The 24,028-nt window shown below is 47.7% G+C and overlaps 1 protein-coding gene across 2 annotated transcripts in view; it reads right to left on the bottom strand.

Moving 5' to 3' along the window:
* PDE2A (phosphodiesterase 2A) overlaps positions 1–24,028 on the bottom strand; it is a 256,545-nt gene that overhangs the window by 131,374 nt on the left and 101,143 nt on the right. The window lies entirely within an intron of this gene.

The following is a 24,028-nucleotide window of genomic DNA, read 5'->3' as shown; positions in this document are numbered from 1 at the left end:
CAAGATATTTCACATCTGGCAACCAATGCACCTCTTTGCTTTCGCACAGAACATCGGAAGACGAGTTTAAAAAGCCCAGGACACACATTTTCATGGCACTCTAGCAGCTGTGGTGGCTTGTTGGCCAAAAGGAATGTATATAATAATAATAATAATAATAATAATAATAATAATAATAATAATACAGTAATAATAGTAATAATAACAACTTTATTTATACCCCGCCCTTCCCAGTCAAGACCGGGCTCAGGGCGGCTAACAACAAGAATATCAAAGCAAGCATAAAAGAAACAATTCAATTAAAATGCAGATTAAATACAATGTTAAAATTCAATTTTAAAATTAGGAATCTACAAGTGCAACCTCATTTAAATATCTGTAGAATAAAGCCTTCGGGGAGGGTAACTCCAGGGTCAGACTGTCTCTGACAGACAGCTCTGTCTTGCAGGCCCTACGAAAAGATGACAACTCCCATTGGGCCCCAGTCTCCTGAGAGAGAGCGTTCCACCAGGTCGGGGCTAGTACTGAGAAGGTCCTGGTCCTGGTCCTGGTCAAGGCCAGTCTAACCACCTTGGGATCTCCAGTATGTTATTATTTGTGGACCTTAATGTCCTCTGCGGGGCATACCGGGAGAGGTGGTCCCGCAGGTACGAGGGTCCTAAGCCGCATAAGGCTTTAAAGGTCAAAACCAGCACCTTAAACCTGACCCTGTACTCCACCGGGAGCCAGTGCAGCTGGTAAAGCACTGGATGAATGTGATCACACGACGAGGACCCTGTAAGGAGCATTAAGTCTGGAAATGTATACGGTCAAAACTCAATTCCCAAATGCCAAAAACCTAGAAGTAACTGTTCCGGTTTTCGAACGATTTTTGGAAGCCAAACGTGCTACCTGGCTTCCGTTTTGAGATTCCCTATTGTATCGAGGCTTCCACTTCCAGTTTTTGGTTGTCAAACATTTCAGAAGTTGAACCGTCTTCCAGAACAGATTACGTTCAACAGCTGAGGTTTGACTGTACAGTGGTACCTCGGTTTACGAACTTAATCCGTTCCAGAAGTCATTCTTAAACCGAAACCGTTCTTAAACCGAGGCACGCTTTCCCTAATGAGGCCTCCCGCCGCTGGTGCCCTTCCAACATTCGGATTCCATTCCTAGACCAAGATAAAGTTTGCAAACTGGGACACTACTTCCGGTTTTGTGGAGTTCATAAACTGAATTGTTCGTGAACAGGGCTTTTCGTAAACTGAGGTACCACTGTACTCGATTCTGACCAAACTAGTCTTCCTTGGGCACAATATACATCAGGAGGCATAGTCAGAATGAAGTAGAGAATCAAGTCTCAGGGACTCCGCTCTGGATTTATGTCGATTTTACTCCTTGACCCTTTCTTCTCCAGAAGATGTCCTGCAAGGCAGTGGGTAAATGCGAACTCAGAGGAAGCTGCCCTATGCAGAGCCAGACCCATCTAGCTCAGTAGTGCCTGCACTGACTGGCAGCAGCTTCACAGAGTTTCAGAAAGGGAGTCTCTCACAGATGCCCTTGGGTATTGAACAGATCTGTCTTAAGCATGTGTGTCGCAGGGGTGCAAAGATCCGCCCGGCCTCCCCTCATCCCGGTTGCCCAGTCCCAGGCACGCAGGAGGGCAGAGCCAGCTGGCTGCCTCAGCGTCTCGCTGGCTCAGTTGCCCCCCGAACCTGAGGCACAGAGCTGCCTTCAGCAGAAGAGCCCACCACTGCACTCCAACCAATGGGCGGGCTCTTCCCCGGATTCAACTCTCAGGCCCCGGACTCTCAGCCTGGTGCCCCTGAGAGCCCGACGCCCGGGTGCCTCGCACCCCTAGCGCCTATGGGCAAGACGGCCTTGGGATTGAACCTGAGACCTTCTGCACGCAAGGCGAATGCTCTACTGCTGAGCTATGGCCCTTGAATTTCTCCTCCAACCCTAAACATGACTGAGGCTTGGCTTGGAATTACAAATCGGAAACCAAAGAACAACCCTCTAGCTTGCGGGGGACAGTTATTACATTTCATTTTATGGTACTGACTTCTTATTTCTCCTTTGCTTTTCCCCCCTCTCTAGTTTATAAGTACCTAGAGCCTGCAGGAACTAAAAGAGAAAGGGGGGGATTGCTGTTCAGTTCGGTTTTATTTTTCTTTGCACACACCCCCACACCCCTTGTCCCCAAATCAGCATCTTCGGCTTCTACCAGAGATCCTCTCGCTGGCTGTGGCATTTCGGCCCCAGCGAGTGTGATTGATGCCGTTGCAGCAGGACACGAGATTCTTACAGGCGTTTTACCATCGGCAATATAAAAGTTTGCGAGTCCATAAGGCTAACTGTCTGGGTTAGCATTTGGCAGTGATGAAGAGGGACTGAGAGTTGGGATCACAGAGGACCAGGAGAAACAGCCATGGCAACCCACAATGTTAGAGAGTAGCAACAGATCTGTCACTTTCCTGGGTTTGGGGTTTGTTGATTTATTGCATTCACACCCCGTCTTTCCTCCAGGGAGCTCGAGGTGGTGTGTGTTATTCTTCCCCACCCCCATCCATCCTCATTTAACCCCCACAACAGCCCTGTGAGGTAGGCGAGGCAGTGACTGGCCCACCCAGTGAGCTGCATGGCCAAGTGGGAGGATTTGAACTCTGGACTCCCAGGTTCTCTAACCACTGCACCACAATGGCTGCACACATGCCATACATTTAAAACAGCCCTGCAAAGAATAATGGGAACTCTAGTTTACCCACCACGGTGCTACGGTTCCCAGGATTCGGGGGGGGGGGGCATGCACACTTTATTCTGTGTCCATTGCGGCTGTCTCCTAGCTCCATCTGATACACCAGCTGAGACCCTACCTACCTGCGACTGTCTCGCCAGAGTAGTACATGCTCTGGTTATCTCCCGCTTGGACTACTGCAATGCACTCTACGTGGGGCTACCTTTGCAGGTGACCCAGAAACTACAACTAATCCAGAGTGCGGCAGCTAGACTGGTGACTGGGAGCGGCCGCCGAGACCACATAACACTGGTCTTGAAAGACCTACATTGGCTCCCAGTACGTTTCCGAGCACAATTCAAAGTGTTGGTGCTGGCCTTTAAAGCCCTAAACGGCCTCCGCCCAGTATACCTGAAGGAGCGTCTCCACCCCCATCGTCCAACCCGGACACTGAGGTCCGGCGCCAAGGGCCTTCTGGCGGTTCCCTCATTGCGAGAAGTGAAGTTACAGGGAACCAGGCAAAGGGCCTTCTCGGTAGTGGCACCCGCCCTGTGGAACGCCCTCCCATCAGATGTCAAGGAAATAAACAGCTATCTGACGTTCAGAAGACATCTGAAGGCAGCCCTGTATAGGGAAGTTTTTAACGTTTGATGTTTTATTGTGTTTTTAATATTCTGTTGGGAGCCGCCCAGAGTGGCTGGGGAAACCCAGCCAGGTGGGCAGGGTATAAATAATAAAATTATTATTATTATTATTATTATTATTATTATTATTATTATTATTATTATTTAAATATTTGGAGTGTAGCCCTCAGTCTTTCCTGCTGCCCTCTTCCTCTCTAAGAGTCACTATTTAGCTGGGGAGCGAGGGGTAGATGCCTCAGCAGGAGAACATCCCTGCTTTGAGATGCTGAAGGTGCACATACAGATCCCTAGGAAAACAGTTTTTGTTAAAAAAAAAAAATCTTGATTTTTTTTAAACAACAAAAACCTATCAAAAAGAAAGAAAACAAAGAACCAGACATTTGAGCCATAAAGCGTCAGAGCTGGGAAGGACAGAAGTCCAAAGATATTAACTATCTAACAAAGATAGAGCATTAACTCGTACAAAGATTCCCTTCTCAAGGAATCAAGAAATATAAAAATGGAAGCATTATCCACCTGTGAGTTCATTATTGTGAATAAAGGTTCTATCGGGTCTTAAATGAGCCAGGCATTTGCTTCTGCTGGCGACACTGAGTGGCCATGCGCCCCATTTTGGTACTGTATAAGAAATGAAACCAGGCCATTAAAAAAGAAAAACCCAGTCATTCAAGCCCTGCTCTTTGGATACATTTAGTCATTGAGATATCTTTTCAAAGGGGGCAATTTGCCAAACCCTTGAATGCCAGCAATCTAAATTACTGATATTAAAGGTTTTAAAAAAAGCAACAACCCACCGTTTTGAAAGGAATGGACTAACAAACGCATGCAAAGTGGGCTAATGGAGATCGGCTTTTCAGAGGTGGCCTCACTCTGACCAACAAGGGGGGGGGAGGGCTCTCTCTTTCCTGCCTTGCTTAAAGGATTGCAGAATGGTTTAATAGAGTGTGGGACAAAAATATCTCTCGGGGGGGGGGGGCGCTTCTACTGAAACCAGCAGGCACAATGGGTGGATGCAGTCCGGGAAGCAACATTCAATGGCTTTGAGCACATCAGTGATACCCATGTTTTCTTGGATAGGGGGGAAATTGCTTCTAGAGCGGACTGTGATTCTGAGACCGTGGAGAACCCACACTGCAGCGCCCCATGACCGATGGCCAGACAGGGTACTGCAGCAAAGGTCAAGTGACCCAGAACACCAGCTGGGATCTGATCCCCCCCCCTCTCTCTCTCTGAATGTTGGAAGATTTAAGGGAGATAAAATGAAGTACACAGCACAGGGTCAAACTGTGTGACTCGCTTCTACAAGGGGAAGTGATGGATATATAAGAGGATTACCAACTTCTGGAAGCCCCAGGAGGGAAGAGATGCTCTTGAGCTCCTGTTCTGCTTGCTTCCCCATTGAGGCACCTGGTGGGTCCCTGTGAGACCAGGATGCTGGACTAGGTGGGCCATTGATCCAGCAAGCTATTCATATATATAGTTTTTGCATACATTCCATGCATCATTTAACATTCATCCACATCTTATACATCTTTTTGGACTTCCCTCAGCCACGTCTAAAGATTTCCAATCTTCCTAACTTCTTCTTGTATTCCATAATTCACTATTACTTTAAAAAAACAACCACCAATTTTTTTACTTTCTTAACTTTTTCCTGTTATATTTCATACAGTTCTCCTTACAAAACTTCTTGTAGACCTACCAGCGTAATTTTTTTGTTTACAACTGTCTTTCAAATATTTCTCAAATTTAGTCCAATCCTTCAAGAACCTCTGGTCCCGTTGGTTTCGAATTCTCCCTGTCATCTTATCCAGTTCTGCGTAGTCCATTAACTTCGATCCAGCAAGCTATTATTATGTTCTTAAGCTGCCCATGTGAATTTCAACGGGTGGAAGGTCAAGAACAATAAGAGCCCTGCTCTATTCCGCTTACTCAGGTGCCTCCTGGAATCCTGTGTCTACTTCTGGGAACCCCAGTTGAAGAAGGATATTGACAAGCTGGAAGGTGGGCAGACGAGGGCGACCAAGATGACCCAAGGGTCTGGAAACTGAGCCTTATTGAGGGAGTATGTGAAGATTATTGAGGGAGTATGACAGTATGTGATGTATGGAAGTGAGAGCTGGACCATAAAGAAGGCTGGTTGCTTTTGAATTATGGTGCTGGAGGAGACTCTTGAGAGTCCCATGGACTGCAAGAAGATCAAACCTCTCCATTCTGAAGGAAATCAGCCCTGAGTGCTCACTGGAAGGACAGATCCTGAAGCTGAGGCTCCAATACTTTGGCCACCTCATGAGAAGAGAAGACTCCCTGGAAAAGACCTTGATGTTGGGAAAGATTGAGGGCACTAGGAGAAGGGGACGACAGAGGATGAGATTATTATTATTAATAATAATAATAATAATAATAATAATAATACCCTGCCCATCTGGCTTGGTTTCCCCTGCCACTCTGGGTGGCTTCCAACAAATACCAAAATACATAAAAATATCACAGATTAAAAAATTCCCTAAACAGGGCTGCCTTTAGGTGTTTTCTAAATGTCAGGTAGTTGTTTATCTCCTTGACCTCCGATGGAAGGGTGTTCCACAGGGTGGGCGCCACTACTGAGAAGGCCCTCTGCCTGGTTTCCTGTAGCTTTGCTTCTCGCAGTGAGGGAACTCCCAGAAGGCCCTCAGTGCTGGACCTCAGTGTCTGGGCAGAACGATGGGGGTGGAGATGCTCCTTCAGGTATATAGGATCGAGGCCGTTTCAGGGCTTTAAAGGTCAGCACCAACACTTTGAATTGTGCTCGGAAACGTACTGGTTGGACAGTGTTCTCGAAGCCACCAACATGACAGTAAGAGCTGTTCGGCAGTGGAATTTGCTACCAAGGAGTGTGGTGGAGTCTCCTTCTTTGGGCGTCTTTAAGCAGAGGCTTGACAGGCATATGTCAAGAATGCTTTGATGGTGTTTCCTGCTTGGCAGGGGGTTGGACTGGATGGCCCTTGTGGTCTCTTCCAACTCTATGATTCTATGAGTCTGACCAAACTGTGGAAGGCAGTGGAAGACAGGAGTGCCTGGTGTGCTCTGGTCCATGGGGTCACGAAGAGTCGGACACGACTAAACGACTAAACAACAACAACAATGCGAAGACAGAGAGGGGGCATGATAGCCATCTTCAAATATCTGAAAGGCTGTTGGACAGAGGAGGCTTGCTTTCTGCTACTCCAAAGGGGAGGACCTGAACCCAGTGGTTTCAAATGACGAGAGATTTCAGACAAGCATTAGGAAGAACCTTCTGGTGACAAGAGCTGTTAGACAGAGGAGTGGTCTCCCTTGGGAAGTGGTGGACTCTCCCTTCCTTGGAGGTTTTTAAGCGAAGGTTGGGTGGCCATCTGTCAGGAATACTTTTAGCTGTAGTTCTCGCATTGTAGCGGATTGGACTAGATGGCCCTCAGGGCTCCCTTCCAGTTCTAGAATACTATGATTCTACAAGCTGATTCCCACCACCACCCACACCACCCAAAAATCTGGCAGCTGCTGCTGTCTCTTTTGAGAAGGATAGTAGGAAAGCTGACAGGCATCAAAGAGAAAGATTGAGAGGGACTATACAAATTAGAACACATTCCATGCACAAAGGAGAGGGCATTGCATGGCGGGGAGAAGCTCCCCCCACAGCTGGAGAGGGCATTTTCTTACGTCTATGCTTGCCCCGACCTTTTCCCTTTGTGTGGAGCTGCTGTTGTTTGTTCCCCAGCTGTGATTGATGCTGTGCTATTGTGCCCTCCAAAAATGTCACCGCGGGAGCACGGCGAGATCAGCAATGCTGGCAGATTGAAATCGGAGCCGGGAGCCGATGTGCCCATCATGGCCGGGAACTGGTGCAGCTTACTAAGGAACTGCCATGTACAACACCAGCGCCCCTATAAGGCTGCCAGGGAGTCTCAAGGCACCCCACGTCAACCCGAGCGAGCCCCCTCCCGACGCAGATTATATCAATAGCTACATCAGTATGAACAGATCGACACAAATCTATTTAATGTGCATAATTCAGGTGAGAGACACAGAACGGAAGGGTCCCTAAGGGAGCTATTTGGATTTTTATTTTTACAAAGCTCACCCAAACGGCCCAGGGGTGCTTTGAAAAGGAGCTTGGTTCTGTTTCGCTCCCTTTCCAACTCTGCCATCCGGTCCGCTTAGCTGCTCTTGCATTCCTTTTCCGAAGATGGAGATTCCTATCACGACTGCCAGCTATTGAAAGCACCATCCTCCATGAATTTGATCAACATCCTTTGACAGCCAACTAATCTTTCAGCCATCTTCTGCAGATGAACTATGGCTGTATCCACAACTGGTATTCAGAAGTATTCACTGCCTCTGTCTGGGGAGGCACAGCTTAGCCCTAATGGCAAGCAGCTATCTCTAGCCCTCTCCTCTTCCACAAATTTGTCCAATCCTCTTTTAAAGTTGGTGGCCATCGCTGCCTCCTGTGGCAGGGAGTTCCATAGTTTAACAATGTGCTGCAAGAAGAAGGACTCCCTTTTATCTTCCCCGAATGGTCTAACAATCAGCTTCATGGGATGCCCACCAGTTCTAGCTATATGAGAGAGGGAGGAAAACTTTTCTCTCTCCGCTTTCTCTCTGCCATGCATAATTATATCTTCTTCTTTGGCGATCCCTCGTAGCCGAGTAAGATTGCTTTCCAGGAACACGGTTTTAACAGTGAGTCCATAAGTGACTGTGGAGGCCAATTCTGGATCCACACATCCTTCCACAGTGGGGACATAGGTTTCCAGGCAGGAGTTGATCACGGTGTGGATTTGCCAAGCGTGCCTTCCTCTTAGCACGTTTCTCCTTTGTGTCCTGAGTTCGAGTGTCTTCAAAGCCCATGACACCTTTGCTAAAGGCCGTTCTCCAACTGAAGCGCTCGCAGGCCAATGTTTCCCAGTTGTCAGTGTTTATACTACATTTTTTAAGATTTGCCTTGAGAGAGTCTTCAAACCTCTTTTGTTGGCCACCAGCATTACGCTTTCCATTTTTAAGTTCAGAATAGAGTAGTTGCTTTGAAAGATGATAATTAGGCACCCACACAATATGACCAGTCCAAAAAAGTTGATGTTGAAGAATCATTGCTTTAACATTGATGATCTTTGCTTCATCCAGTACACTGATATTAGTTCACCTGTCTTCCCAAGTGATGTGTAAAAAAATTTTGGGACACCGTTGATGGAGGAGTTAGAGATGGCATTTAAAAGTGTTCCATGTTTCACAGGCATACAGTAAGGTTGGGAGTACAATGACTTTATAAACAAGCATTTTGGTTCCCCTGCGAATGTCCTCAAACACTCTGCACTTCAATCGGGAGAAAGCTACAGTAGCTAAGCTCAGGCGATGCTGGATTTCGGCATCAGTGTCGGCCCTTGTGGAAAGCTAACTGCCCAGGTAGGAGAAGTGGTTGACATTTTCCAACGTTATATAAGCTCATGTGTTGGAGAACAGCCTTTACCCAAGGGTGTCATGGGCTTTGAGGACGCAAGGGAGAAATGTGCTAAGAGGAAGGCATGCTTGGCAAATCCACACCGTGATCAACTCCCGCCTGGAAACCAATGTCCCCACTGTGGAAGGACGTGTGGATCCAGAATTGGCCTCCACAGTCACGGACCTATTGTTAAAATCGTGTTTATGGAAGACAATCTTACTCGGCTACGAGTGATCGCAGAAGAAGAAGAAGAAGAAGAAGAAGAAGAAGAAGAAGAAGAAGAAGAAGAAGAAGAAGAAGAAGAAGACATGTCACCTAGAAGGATACTGACAAGCTGGAACGTGTCCAGAAGAGGGCAACCAAAATGGTCAAAGGCCTGGAAACGATGCCTTATGAGGAACGGCTTAGGGAGCTGGGTATGTTTAGCCTGGAGAAGAGAAGGTTAAGGAGTGATATAATAGCCATGTTCAAATATATAAAAGGATGTCATATGGAAGAAGGTGAAAGGTTGTTTTCTGCTGCTCCAGAGAAGCGGACACGGAGCAATGGATTCAAACTTCAAGAAAGAAGATTCCACCTAAACATTAAGAAGAACTTCCTGACAGTAAGAGCTGTTCGGCAGTGGAATTTGCTGCCAATGAGTGTGGTGGAGTCTCCTTCTTTGGAGGTCTTTAAGCAGAGGCTTGACAGGAATATGACAAGAATGCTTTGATGGTGTTTCCTGCTTGGCAGGGGGTCGGACTGGATGGCCCTTGTGGTCTCTTCCAACTCTAGGATTCTATGATTCTATGACCTATTTCTCTCTTTCCCAAATGCTGTAGCTTTTCACTCCATCCTCTTGAGCATTCTGTTTGCCCTTTTCCAACTCTCTTCCACAGGGCAGTCTCTGGTGCTGGTGCTGAGGGGCGGAGATCGCTCCGGCACCCCCGCCCTCGCAGGGCGCGGCATGTTTTCCGCGTGGCTTTGCCGCGCGGCGCCCTGCCACACCGCGCCACCGGGGGTCTACCTAGAGCCGGCCCTGCTCTTCCAACTCTGCCACCTCCGTTTTGCGCAGAGGCGACCGGACCAGATCCATCATGACCAGCCAAAAGCAGCCTTGCTGTTGCATTCTGCACTAGCTGCAGCTTCAAGGGCAGTCCTGCATATTGCAATGGACCCACGTCCCCTTCTCAAGAGGCCCCTGCTCTCTGTGTGAGAGTTGGACCCCACCTGAAAGAGTCTGCCCCAGGGAGCGTCACCCGAAGTTCTCCGCTGACAGCGCACACCGCTTAAGGCAACCGTTAATTTTTTAAGGCGCTTGGATGAGACCGAATCCAAAATGTACCTTTTGCATTTTGAATATTTACTGGCAGGTTGTAGCTCTCCAACTCCCCATACTCCTCGACGCACACATGATGCAATATTCATAGGACTGGCGGAACTGACAAAGAGTGCAAGAAGAGCAGAGAACCACACTTGAGTTGGAAAGGGAGTGAAACAGAACCAGGCTCCTCTTTGGAAGCTGGTCGGCAGTTTGGGTGGGGGCGTGGGGCCGTATATTCCAAATTACACACTAAGGAACTGTTGAGTGTTGCGTCTCAAGCCTAAATCATGCACATTAAATTGATTTGTGCATATGTGTTCGGACTGTAGTCATCTGCTTCTGATATGAGGTGGGGGGGGGTTAATTCCTGTTTTCCCTGCATACCCCCCCTCCTTTTTTTCTTTTGTCACGCCATGCAACAGTAAACTCAGATGCAGACAGGATTGGACCCATTGCGAGTCCAGGGAGAAGCAAAAGCATTCTAAGGGGAACATCGAGGTTTGCAGGAGTACAATAAACAGTAAAAACAAAACAAAACCACAAAATCCTGACTATGCACCGTGTGAAGAAGGACTTAATTTTATCTGAATCTTATATGCTTAATAAAGTATTTATTAAGAGTGCCACTAGGTCAACCGTGTGATGCAGCAGCAAAAAAAGCAATGCTATTCCAGGCTGCCTCAACAGAAGTCTAGTGTCCAGATCAAGGGAAGTCATATTCCTGCTCTATTCTGCCTTGGTTAGACCACATTTGGAGTCCTGTGTCCAATTCCGGCCACCAGAATTTAAGAAGGATGTTGACAAGCTGGAAGGCGTGCGGAAGAGGGCAACCAAGATGATTGAGGGTCTGGAAACCAAGCCTGATGAAGAACGGTTGAAGGAGGTAGGTCTGTTTAGTGTGGAAAAGAGGAGGCTGAGAAGAGATAGAATAGCCATCTTCAAATATCTCAAGAGCTGTCACATGGAAGAGCTTGTTTTCTCCTGCTCTGGAAGGTCGGACTTGAACCAATGGCTTCAAGTTACGTGAAAGGAAATTATGACTATACATACAGAAAAATTTTCTGACAGTAAGAGCTGTTCGAAAGAGGAACAGTCTCCATCAGAAGGTTGTGGACTCTCCTTCCTTGGAGATTCTAAGCAGAGGTTGGTTGGCCACCTGTCATGGATGCTTTAGTTGAGAGTCTTGCATTGCAGAGGGTTGGACTAGATGACCCTTGGGATTTCCCCAAACTCTACAGTTCTATGATTCATTGGCCCTTTGGGAAATTTTGCAGGGGTGCAAATCCTGCTTGAATTCTCCACCACGGGCATAGTCTAGCAGCAGAGTCCCAGACGAAGCTCCACTCAGCAATTATTCCTTCCTTAAAAGGCTGCTCCATCCATTTGCAACTATCCTCCTTTTCTAGGTTGGGTGCAGTGACCCGTGCATTTATTCTTACTGCTCGCTGTCGAATCTTTTGCATTTAACAGCCTACGACCTTGACTCCAAAGCTGCCTCTCCAAACAGTGAGACGTCATTGGTGAGCTCCATCAAATGCAGAGTTGCGAATGCCGTGAACAATGGGCTAAGTTGTCGTGGCTGAGATGAAAGCAGGGGTTATCAGGCTGGCCTCCACCAGGGAGATGAGCTGGCAGTCAGCAGAGCTTGGCAAGGCGGGAGGTCAAGGTCCTCCCAGCAACCCCACAGAAGTCTCAAGGCTGGGCTGGCCAGGGGATTTTTCATACAACATAAATCAGGTCTGGTCAGACATCACCTGGAGTACTGTGTCCAGTTCTGGGCACCACAGTTCAAGAAGGATACTGACAAGCTGGAACGTGTCCAGAAGAGGGCAACCAAAATGATCAAAGGCCAGGAAACGATGCTTTATGAGGAATGGCTTAGGGAGCTGGGTATGTTTAGCCTGGAGAAGAGAAGGTTAAGGGGTGATATGATAGCCATGTTCAAATATATGAAAGGATGCCATATGGAGGAGGGAGAAATATTGTTTTCTGCTGCTCCAGCGAAGCGGACACGGAGCAATGGATTCAAACTTCAAGAAAGAAGATTCCACCTAAACATTAGGAAGAACTTCCTGACAGTGAGAGCTGTTTGGCAGTGGAATTTGCTCCCAAGGAGTGTGGTGGAGTCTCCTTCTTTGGAGGTCTCTAAGCAGAGGCTTGACAGCCATATGTCAAGAATGCTTTGATGGTGTTTCCTGCTTGGCAGGGGGTTGGACTGGATGGCCCTTGTGGTCTCTTCCAACTCTATGATTCTATAAGAACATCAAAAGAGACCTGAAGGATCAGGCTAGCAGCCCTTGTTGTTGTTGTTTAGTCGTTTAGTCGTGTCCGACTCTTCGTGACCCCATGGACCATAGCACACCAGGCACTCCTGTCTTGCACTACCTCCCGCAGTTTGGTCAAACTCATGTTCGTAGCTTCGAGAACACTGTCCAACCATCTTGTCCTCTGTTGTCCCCTTCTCATCAAGTCCAGTATCCTGTTCTCACAGTCACCGATCAGATGCCCATTATGGGAAACCAAAACCACTAGAATGCCTATATTATGCAAATCCCCATGATTTAGAACAGGGGTCGGCAACCTAAGGCCCATGGGCCAGTAGCGGCCCACGGGGCTCGTCTAAGTGGCCCATGGTGACCTTGCCGCCGCCTGCTCTTACTGGCGCAGCACAGGGACTGACTTCCGGGTTGATGGCGCCTGTGTGCATGCGCACGGGTGCTCCTCTGACCCGGATGTGTGACGAAAATAGCGTGTATGCACAAGCTCCAGCCCATCCTCCGATGGACGGAGCATGGACCGGCCCAACGTCCGGTAACCTTGCCAACCTCTGATTTAGAACCACGCACAGCTGATGGGGGAAACTGGGGAATATTCAGGAATCATTGTCGTGTCTACCTTGTCTTGTCTGCCAGCATCTACCAGTCAGTGCCAGTTTCTTTTGTCCACCAACCTTATCATCTTCATTAGACACTTACAAGACTATTTCATGGTACTCTTCTAAGGAATACGTCAGATAGAAAAATGCAAGAGAAGATGAAGAAATTGAAATGAATGTACCATGGGACTGACAAAATAGGAATCACATTTTGTACATACAGTACTGGACTGGGTGGTTAACTGAATAAGCTACATTTTAATATGTTAGGTCACAATGTTGATTTTGACATTATGAGAAGCTAATTGTGAGAAGTAATGGTAAAGGTTTCCCCAGTAGTGATGTATGGAAGTGAGAGCTGGACCATAAAGAAGGCTGATCGCCCAAGAATTGATGCTTTTGAATTATGGTGCTGGAGGAGACTCTTGAGAGTCCCATGGACTGCAAGAAGATCAAACCTCTCCATTCTGAAGGAAATCAGCCCTGAGTGATCACTAGTAGGACAGATCCTGAAGCTGAGGCTCCAATACTTTGGCCACCTCATGAGAAGAGAAGACTCCCTGGAAAAGACCCTGATGTTGGGAAAGATGGAGGGCACAAGGAGAAGGGGACGACAGAGGACGAGATGGTTGGACAGTGTTCTCGAAGCCATCAACATGAGTCTGACCAAACTGCGGGAGGCAGTGGAAGACAGGAGTGCCTGGCGTGCTCTGGTCCATGGGGTCACGAAGAGTCGGACACAACTAAATGACTAAACAACAACAACAAACGGTAAAGGGACCCCTGACCATTAGGTCCAGTCACGGATGACTCTGGGGTTGCAGCGCTCATCTCGCTTTACTGGCTGAGGGAGCCAGCATACAGCTTCCGGGTCATGTGGCCAGCATGACTAAGCCGCTTCTGGTGAACCAGAGCAGGGCACGGAAATGCCGTTTACCTTCCCGCCAGAGCGGTACCTATTTATCTACTTGCACTTTGAGGTGCTTTCGAAATGCTAGGTGGGCAGGAGCTGGGACCGAGCAACGGGAGCTCACCCCGTCGCGGGGATTCGAATCGCCTACCTTCTGATCAGCAAGTCCTAGGCTCTGTGGTCTAGACCACAGCACCCCCCGCATCCCTAATTTTGAGAAGCAGTTTCTAGTAAATAACTTTACAATTGTTATTATACAGCCTATTACGTTTATGTCATTATGGGGAACCAGCAAGCAGGATCTGAGCACAAGAACAGCACTCTCCCCCCTGTGGTCTCTGGCAACTGGGGTTCAGAGGCATTGCTGTTTCTGACTGTGAAGGCAGAGCCAAGTCATTGCGGTCAGTAGCAGGGCCGGCTCTAGGGGTAGGCTGGGTGGCGCGGGGCGCCAGGGCGCCGGGTCGGCAGGGGGCGCTGCACGGTGAAGCCGCGCAGAAACCGCGCTGTGCGCTGCACCCGCCAACCAGCCGCGGGAAGAAACGGGGTGGGGCGGGGGCGCCGGAGCGATCCGCGCACCACGGCGCCCGGGCGCCCGACCCGCTTAAGACGGCCCTGGTCAGTAGTCATCGATAGCCCTCTCCTCCTCCATGAATTTGTCTTGTCCTTTTATAAAGCCACCTGGGCTGCTGGTCGTCACTCCATCCTGTGGGAGGGAGTTCCGCAGTTTAACTATGCGCTTTCCTTCATCAGTTCCGAATCTTCCAACGAATATGAGTTAGGGGGAAATATTGCAGGCAGATCTATCCTTGGTTACTAGCCAGAATCACCCAAAGGGCAACTGTCAACATTTCAGCTTTGCAGGCATATGACAGAGGGCGGGTGTACAGATCTTTCCCTGTTCGTAAGACTTCCTGGGGACTCTCCTGTCTGCCTGGCCGCTGTGGGTGGAGAGAACAAGAACCAGGCAGGCAGGCCTGTCACATTTGTCCTCTTCCTGGCAAATTGTTTGTCTTGAACTTGCAAATTTGCCATTATTCATGAATTATTCCCTCATTTGCAATGTCACACAATCTGCCGTTCTGTCACAGGGTGTTTTCTTTCCATCCCTTATTTTCCCATTCTTTCTCCCTGTTTTTCTAGCCCACTTTAGGCTTCTGTGAGCTCTTCCTTGGGATGTCTTCCACTGAAACTTTGACATCTCTCAAGCCAAGGTGGGAATTCTCAGGATGTTTGGATTTAAGGACTGTAACTGCACCAAAATTCCCCAGAAGGTTAATTTTCTGAGCTGATTTTTCCAGATCCTCAGTGCCAAACTGTTCCGACTGCCCCCCAAAGAATATTCAGCAAAATGTCCTCAATGTCACAGAATGGTAGAGTCGGAAGGGGTTCCCAAGTGTCATCTAGTCCAACCCCTTGCAATGCAGGAATCACTGCATGCAAAAAGGCTGGAGAATTCGGGGAGGTCACATATGAAGGACACTATTCGTTGCAACTGTTGCCACAGCAAAGCCCAAACGCCAGTTGTTGCTTTTCACCTGCCAGCCCATTGGCTGGATTGCTGTGACGTCTCGGCATGCTCACGAGCACCTCAACTGCTCAGGACAAAACTGCCAGAAAAAGAATACTTGCAAAGAGTTCATATTTTGTGTGAGAGGCGTGAAAGTTGGGTGAGGTGGTGTTTATGCATGTGTGAATGTGGTGGGGACTAATCTCAGGAGATTATTTACTAATTTACTTTAAAAAACAAACAATTTATATTCTGCCCTTTGTCTTATGACTTCAGGGCAGTTTACAAGGTCGAAATAGTTAAGGTAATCAGTAAAAATAAATTATGGAATCATAGACTCATAGAATTGTAGAAATCTCAGCGAAAGCATCCATGAAAGATGGCCTTCCAACCTCTGCTTAAAAACCTCCAAGGAAGGAGAGTCCACCACTTCCCAAGAGAGACCGTCAAATGGCTCTTCTTGACGTTTAGTCAGAATCTCCTTTCTTGTAACTTGAAGCCACGGGTTCGAGTCCTACCCTCCGGAGCAGGAGAAAGCAAGCTTGCTCCACCCTCTGTATGCCAGCCCTTTGGATATTTGAAGATATCTCCTCTCAGTCTTCTCTCTTCTAGGCCAGGCATCCCCAAACTTCAGCCCTTCACTGGTCCGGTTAGCTAGGGATCATGGGAGTTGTAGGCCAAAACATCTGGAGGGCCACAGTTTGGGGGTGCCTGTTCTAGGCTAAACATACTGAATTACAAAATTCAATTGAATAAAACACCAGCTCTCTGTAAAATGCCAGTAATCAGGGCAATGTCTTAATTATGAACCGCCTGTAGAAAAAAGAAAGGATTTCAGGCAGCACCCAAAGGTTAGCAGAATTTCTGCCAGCTGAATCTCCGGGAATGGGGAATAGATTTCATAACTGTGTCACTATTGCTAGAGGGTCACAGATGCTGCTGAGGAGATTCTCCCCAGCAGATCTCAAATCATGGGGATTTATCCTGGGGGAAGAGCTCTCTTATTTAAATGGGCCCTGAGCCATCCAGGGCTTTATATCAGCAGAATAGAATAATAGAATCATAGAGTTGGAAGAGAGAGACCACAAGGGCCATCCAGTCCAACACCCTGCCAAGCAGGAAACACCATCAAAGCATTCTTGACATATGCCTGTCAAGCCTCCGCTTAAAGACCTCCAAAGAAGAAGACTCCACCACAATCCTTGGCAGCAAATTCCACTGTCGAACAGCTCTTACTGTCAAGAAGTTCTTCCTAATGTTTAGGTGGAATCTTCTTTCTTGTACAGTGGTACCTCTACTTACGAATAACTCTACTTATGAATGCTTCTACTTACGAATGGAGCTCCGTCCGCCATTTTGGATGCGGTTTAGATAGGATTCTTTCTACTTACGAATTTTTAGATAGGCTTGCTTCGACTTTCAAATTTTTTCTCCCAATGCATTCCTATGGGATTTGACTTGCAAATTTTTTCGACTTACGAATTTGCGTTGGGAACACATTAAATTCGTCAGTAGAGGTATCACTGTAGTTTGAATCCATTGCTCCGTGTCTGCTTCTCTGGAGCAGCAGAAAACAACCTTTCACCCTCCTCTATATGACATCCTTTTATATATTTGAACATGGCTATCATATCACCCCTTAACCTTCTCTTCTCCAGACTAAACATACCCAGCTCCCTAAGCCGTTCCTCATAAGGCATCGTTTCCAGGCCTTTGACCATTTTGGTTGCCCTCCTCTGGACACGTTCCAGCTTGTCAGTATCCTTCTTGAACTGTGGTGCCCAGAACTGGACACAGTACTCCAGGTGAGGTCTGACCAGAGCGGAATACAGTGGTACTATTATATTCCACAATATTTTGTGGACAGGTAGGAAGACGGAGAGCTGAGAAGCCGGAACTCTCAGTTTTGCTGTAGAAGGGTCAAATTGTCCTTGAAAGTGCCTTAAAACCACATCTGCTGAAAAGCAAGCCCTACTGAAGTCAACGGGGTTTATGCACTCAGGTAAGTGGGGTTCGGGTCCTGACGTAAGATCTCTCCATTCTTGCTGACACCTGTTTTGCAGCTTTCTGTTTGTTGCTCAGGAAGCGTCAGGTGGGAGAGAAAGTGGCAGCCGCAGGCAAAATGGGAGCCTCCTCCCAAAACACACATTGACATTCTCCTTTGCCTACGCCTGCCCAGAAGCTATTTTCTCCAGCAATGATAAGAGCTGGCAAGTGACGTGGCTCTGATATGCATTATGTAAGACAGCTGCAGAGAGAGAGAGAGAGAGAGAGAGAGAGAGAGAGAGAGAGAGAGGTGACATGATGAAATGCTGGCCAATCAGATAACTCCAAAAGCCCACAAACAGGGTGACAAGACAGCATTTGTCCCCCAGCAACTGGTACTCAAGAGGTACACTGCGTTGGAAGAGGGAGGCTCCATTATTCTGTGTACACCAGTTTAAGAAGGAGATTGACAAGCAGGGATGTGTGCAAAGGAGGGCGACCAAGATGATCAAGGGTCTGGAAACTAAGCCTGATGAGGAATGGTTGAAGGAGTGGGTATGTTCAGCCTGGAAAAGAGGAGACTGAGAGGAGATATGATAGCCATCTTCAGATATCTCAAGGGTTGTCAAATACAGGGCTATTTTTCTACACAAAGAGGTGCCAGAACTCACCATGAACACCTCCCTCGTTTTCTTATAATGGCAATGGCGTCCATCTGAGAGGTGCTGGATCTGAGTTTTGGCCGGTTTTCTCTGAGGTAAAAAGCCCTGGTCATGTGGAAGATGGAAGAAGCATGTTTTCTCCTGCTCTGGAAGGCAGGAGTTGAAACAATGGGTTCAAATTACAAGGAAGGAGCTTCCAACTAAATATTATATGATACCCAGCTCTACCTCTCTTTCAAATCAGAACCAGTGAAGGCGGTGAAGGTCCTGTGTGAATGCCTGGAGGCGGTTGGAGGATGGATGGCGGCTAACAGATTGAGGTTGAATCCTGAGAAGACAGAAGTACTGTTTGTGGGTGACAGGAGGCGGGCAGATGTGGAGGACTCCCTGGCCCTGAATGGGGTAACTGTGCCCCTGAAGGACCAGGTGCGCAGCCTGGGAGTCATTTTGGACTCACAGCTGTCCATGGAGGCGCAGGTCAATTCTGTGTCCAGGGCAGCTGTCTATCAGTTCCATCTGGTACACAGGATGAGACCCTACCTGCCCACAGACTGTCTCGCCAGAGTGGTGCATGCTCTAGTTATCTCTCGCTTGGACTACTGCAATGCACTCTACGTGGGGCTACCTTTGAAGGTGACTTCAAAGACATCTGAAGGCAGCCCTGTTTAGGGAGGCTTTTAATGTTTAATAGATTATTTTATTTCAATGTTCTGTTGGAAGCCGCCCAGAGTGTCTGGGGAAACCCAGCCAGATGGGCGGGGTATAAATAATAAATTATTATTATTATTATTATTATTAGGAAGAACCTTCTGACACAAGAGCCATTTGACAGTGGAGAGGACTCCTTCAGAAGGTGGTGGTCCCTTCTTCATTGCAGGTTTTAAAACAGAGGTCGGATCACCAGTTGCCAGGGACTTTTTAGCTGTAGTTCTCTCATTGCAGGGGGTTAGACTAGATGACCCTTGGTACCCCTTCCAACTCTACAATTCTATGGTTCTCAAATGTGGTGCCCTAATGAGAGTTGTTTTGGATTAGAGCTCCCACCAGCCCCAGCTCTGGCTTCTGCTTGTTTGTACATTGTCAGGTATATGGCAGTTTAAAACAGAAAATGTCTGCCAAATTCGCATATCTTGGCATTTGGTACCGGACTTAGTTACTTTCTCCTTCATCAGGCCAGATGGTTCGGGCAATCAACAATGTGCAGACAGTTTGAAGTTGGAGCTGCCAAACAATGAATGAATAATGAAGCGGAGAAGGAACGAAACCACGGGAATAACTAACACCTAAGTTTGCAGCCCGAGAAAATGCTTCTTCGCTTGCGAGCGCTTCAGACTGGGCATCACAAACACGGCAGACGGAAAGTGCTTGATTTTTTTTTTAAAGAAATCAAATAAAATAATGATTTGTCAGAGTTGTTGTAGCAGCACTGAGGAGAATAATTCAGCAAGGTTTCACGACGAAACAGACTTTCTCGCAGGTGCCAAGAGCAGAATATTCAACGCAGCCAAAATATCCATCAGGGATATTAAGCCCCGTGCGTTAAAATGTCATTCATGTTCCTGGGATGATGTTGCTCCATCAAAGCTGGAAGGAGAACAGCTTTACATCGTGGATGCCAAGGAAACCTGGCTCTCCCCAGCCCGCCCGCCCGCCCCCTGGCTAGTGTCCAACACTATCCACACGACAGCTAAGCTGAAATCCTTGGCGCTCAATTGCAACTCCGCAGCCATTCCGTGGTCTGATTCTGCTGTTACAATTTTGTGCTTGCTGGATCTCTTTCCAAAGTCACTGCAGTCTTCAGTATGCTTGTGAAACATGGACCACTTATAAACACCATCTCCAACTCCTCGAAAAATTCCATCAACGGTGTCTCTGAAAAATTTCACACATCACTTGGGAAGACAGGTGAACTAATGCCAGTGTACTGGAAGAAGCAAAGATCCCCAGTGTTGAAGCAATGATTCTTCAACATCAACTTCGTTGGACTGGTCATGTTGTGCGGATGTCTGATTATCGTCTTCCAAAGCAACTACAGTGGTGCCTCGACTTATGAATTTAATCCGTTCCGAAGGCACCTTCGTAAGTCGAAAAATTCGTAAGTCGAAAAAAGCCATTGGAAACGCGATTTCCCATAGGAATGCATTGGAAATGGAAAAATTCGTTAAGTCGAAGCAACCCTATCTAAAAATTCGTACGTCAAAAAATCCCTATCTAAAACCACTATGGTTTTCTTTCGGATGTCAAGACATTCATAAGCATGCGACCATTACCCCCATTCGTAAGTCGAAAAATTCAGTTGTCAAGGCGTTCCTAAGTCGAGGTACCACTGTACGCTATTCCGAACTTAAAAATGGAAAGCGTAATGCTGGTGGTCAACAAAAAGAGGTTTAGAGACTGTCTCAAGGCAAATCTTTAAAAAATGTAGTATAAACACCAAGGATTGGGGAACACTTTCCTGCGAGTGCTCCAATTGGAGAACAGCCTTGACCAAAGGTGTCGTGGGCTTTGAAGACACTCGAACTCAGGACACAAGGGAGAAACGTGCTAAGAGGAAGGCACACTTGGCAAATCCACACCGTGATCAACTCCTGCCCAGAAACCAATGTCCCCACTGTGGAAGGACATACAGCAACAGTGTTTTGTCTTGTGTAGGCTCCCATGATGTAAGTAATGGCCCCGCCTGCTAGCCTGCTCCTTAAAATATCACTTTGATAACATACACGCTTTGTTATGTGCAAATGGCGTTAGATACTTATTAGGTCCATAAATTACCATATAGCATATATTCAACACAAAAAACAGCAACAATTTGTTGTTGACAGAGGACAGGTGGACATATAAAGGGCCCCATTACCTTCAGGAGCTTAGGGCAGGCTTCCTCAACCTCGGCCCTCCAGATGTTTTTGGCCTACAACTCCCATGATTCCTAGCTAGCAGGACCAGTGGTCAGGGATGCTGAGAATTGTAGTCTCAAAACATCTGGAGGGCCAAAGTCTGGGGATGTCTGGTCAAGAGCCTTAAAGTGAATACTGAGGGAACAAATCTGCTTAAGTCGACCTATCATTGTTCGTTTTGCTCTGTAAATGAAGAGCTCTGTGTAGTCCAGAAGTTTGCATGCTCCTGGGAGAATGGTAATTAGCCCCTCGACAGTGGAATCCTATGCATGCCGCTTCGGAAGAACATTCCACTGTGCTTGGTGGGGGAGGGAGCATGAGGGCCGAGGTTGAAGAAGTCTGGTTTAGGGCCTCATCAAACCTAAATCCGGCCCTGGGGGTACATATAATGATGTTGTTGTTGTTTACATTTATACAACACCTTTTCCTACAAGGTTCCTGATCAACCAGTCATCAATTTGAGTCAAGAGAATTTGTGCATCATTCATAAAGATATATGTGATACCCACAAACACAAGATTTCCTTCCTTCCTTCCTTCCTTCCTTCCTTCCTTCCTTCCTTCCTTCCTTCCTTCCTTCCTTCCTTCCTTCCTTCCTTCTTCCTCCCTCCCTCCCTCCCTCCCTCCCTCATTCATTCTCTAAGGAGCTCAAGGTGGCAAGCATGGTTCCTCCCCCTCCTCATTTAATTCCCGCAACAACCCTGCGAGGTGGGCTAGGGTGAGAGGCCGTGACTGGCCCCCAAGGTCACACCTAGTGAGCTTCATGTCCAAGTTGTGGGGATTCGAACCCTGCTCTTCTCCCAGGTCCTAGTCCGATGCTCTAACCACTATGCCCAGCCACCATGTTATGAATGATGAGGAGCAGGCATCCCCAAACTGCGGCCCTCCAGATGTTTTGGCCTACAACTCCCATGATCCCTAGCTAACAGGACCAGTGGTCGGGGAAGATGGGAATTGTAGTCCAAAACATCTGGAGGGCCGAAGTTTGGGGATGCCTGATTGTGGAGGAAAGAAAGAGAGCGAAAATAAGTCTGTCTGCCTCTCTCACCCACACACTAGAGCTCAGGACAATCCAGGTTCTCTCTCAAAGTGTAATTAGCCAATTACGGTAGCTGATCAAATCCATCATCGTGCCATGACAAGAGGCTTTTAAAGGGATTAGCTATGTTTGTGGAGGATACGTCCATCAATGTATATCAGCTGCCGCAGCTCCAAAACAAGCCTCCGTATCGTGAGCCTGGGCAGCTGAGATTTCCAGGTGTGGTGGATGATGAACATCCTGAGATATCAAGCTTTGCAGGGACACCTGAGCAGCCACTGTCATGAGGCGAGGTGGCTTAGATGGGCTTCTGGGAAAAGCCACGCACAGACGTTCTGGTGCTTCCAAGATTCCTTCTCTGAACCCTCAATGTGTCGGAAACAACACATTTGCAATATGAGAAATGCTCTTCTCTTCTGCTAAGAACCAATGGTTCACAAACTGTGGTCTGCAGGCCAATCCTCCTTTAAACCCAGCCAAGTGGGTGTCAATTCATGCTCTTGTGCATGAATCCTGGGGCCATACCTGCCAAGTTCCTGTCTGAGAAATAAGGGACCGGACCGGAAGTAGCGCTACCGCCATTTTGGAACTGGGCGGAGCATGCTCAGAAGCGACTTTTGATGCTGCTTTGCCCAGTTCCAAAATGGCCGCCGTGCAAGAAGTCGCACTGCAGCCATTTTGGAACTGGGCAGAGCTGCATCAAAAGTCGCTTCTGAGCATGCTCCGCCCAGTTCCAAAATGGACGCCGCACCAGAATAAACAGGGGAAAAACAAAAAAAAATCCGTTTTTTTCAGGTGGGAACAGCTGGAAAAACAGGGGCTTCCTGGGGAATACGGGAGACTTGGCAGCTATGCCTGGGGCATCTGGCCACTGTGAGAAAAGGTGATGGCTGAGATGGGCCGTTGGCCTGATCCAGCCAGCTCCTCTGATCTTATTGTTTTCTTAAGGTAGCCTCACATAAGCACCACAAACATTATTATTCATGTCTTGTGGATTCAGCGTCACAAAGGATGCAGCTCCTGTTACGTACTTTGTGGTTTTATTCCGTATTTTTATGTTGCGAACTGCCCTGAGATCTTCAGATGAAGGCTGGTATACAAACTTAATGATGATGATGATGATGATGATGATGATGATAGGAATGGCATTACGGTATATGCAATTTGACTATTCTCCAAACCTGCCCCACCGTACCATTGAGAAAGTCTTTGCAGAATTCAGCTGCACCAGTGTTGTCTAGAGTTGTTGCACCAGCACGGGAAAGCACCACAACTCGTGTGTGTGTGTGTGTGTGTGTGTGTGTGTGTGTGTGTGTGTGTGTAAAGGTAAAGGTAAAGGTAAAGGTAAAGGTAAAGGTAAAGGTAAAGGTAAAAGGTAAAGGAACCCTGGATGGTTAAGTCCAGTCAGAGGCGACTATGGGGTTGTGGCGCTCATCTTGCTTTCAGGCCGAGGGAGCTGGCGTTTGTCCACAGACAGCTTTCCGGGTCATGTGGCCAGCAGGACTAAACCGCTTTTGGCACAATCGAACACCATGATGGAAACCAGAGCGCACGGAAAAACCGTTTACCTTCCCACCGCAGCGGTACCTATTTATCTACTTGCATTTTTTGGCGTGCTTTTGAACTGCTAGGTAGGCAGGAGCTGGGACCGAGCAACAGGAGTTCACCCCGTTGTGGTGATTCGAACCGCCAACCTTCTGATCAGCAAGCCCAAGAGGCTCAGTGGTTTAGAATCGATCACAGCGCCACCCTCATTCCTTGTGTATGTGTAGCAGCCAGGGAATGGCCTCATCCACTTTCTGCTCTGCCCAGCTAAGAATAGAGCCCTTTTCTAAAAACGCCTATAAATCAAATCTCCTCTATATCGGTGGCCAGTGTGTACCTGGAGGTGCGCCACAACTCGGTTGCATAACCACAGATATCCTGGGGAGGTGGACTGGAAGGGGTGGGGTGGGGAATAAGAAGCTTTTAGAAATGGCTCGGAGCAATTTTTCTACTTTTAGAGGACAATGGGGCTCTTGCTATTTTCAGAGCA

Source organism: Zootoca vivipara, chromosome 4 (genome assembly GCF_965207765.1).
Source record: "Zootoca vivipara chromosome 4, rZooViv2.hap1.1, whole genome shotgun sequence".
Classification (NCBI taxonomy): domain Eukaryota; kingdom Metazoa; phylum Chordata; class Lepidosauria; order Squamata; family Lacertidae; genus Zootoca; species Zootoca vivipara.
Note: the sequence above shows the minus strand (reverse complement) of the source record. Positions and strands in the feature narration are given on the sequence as shown.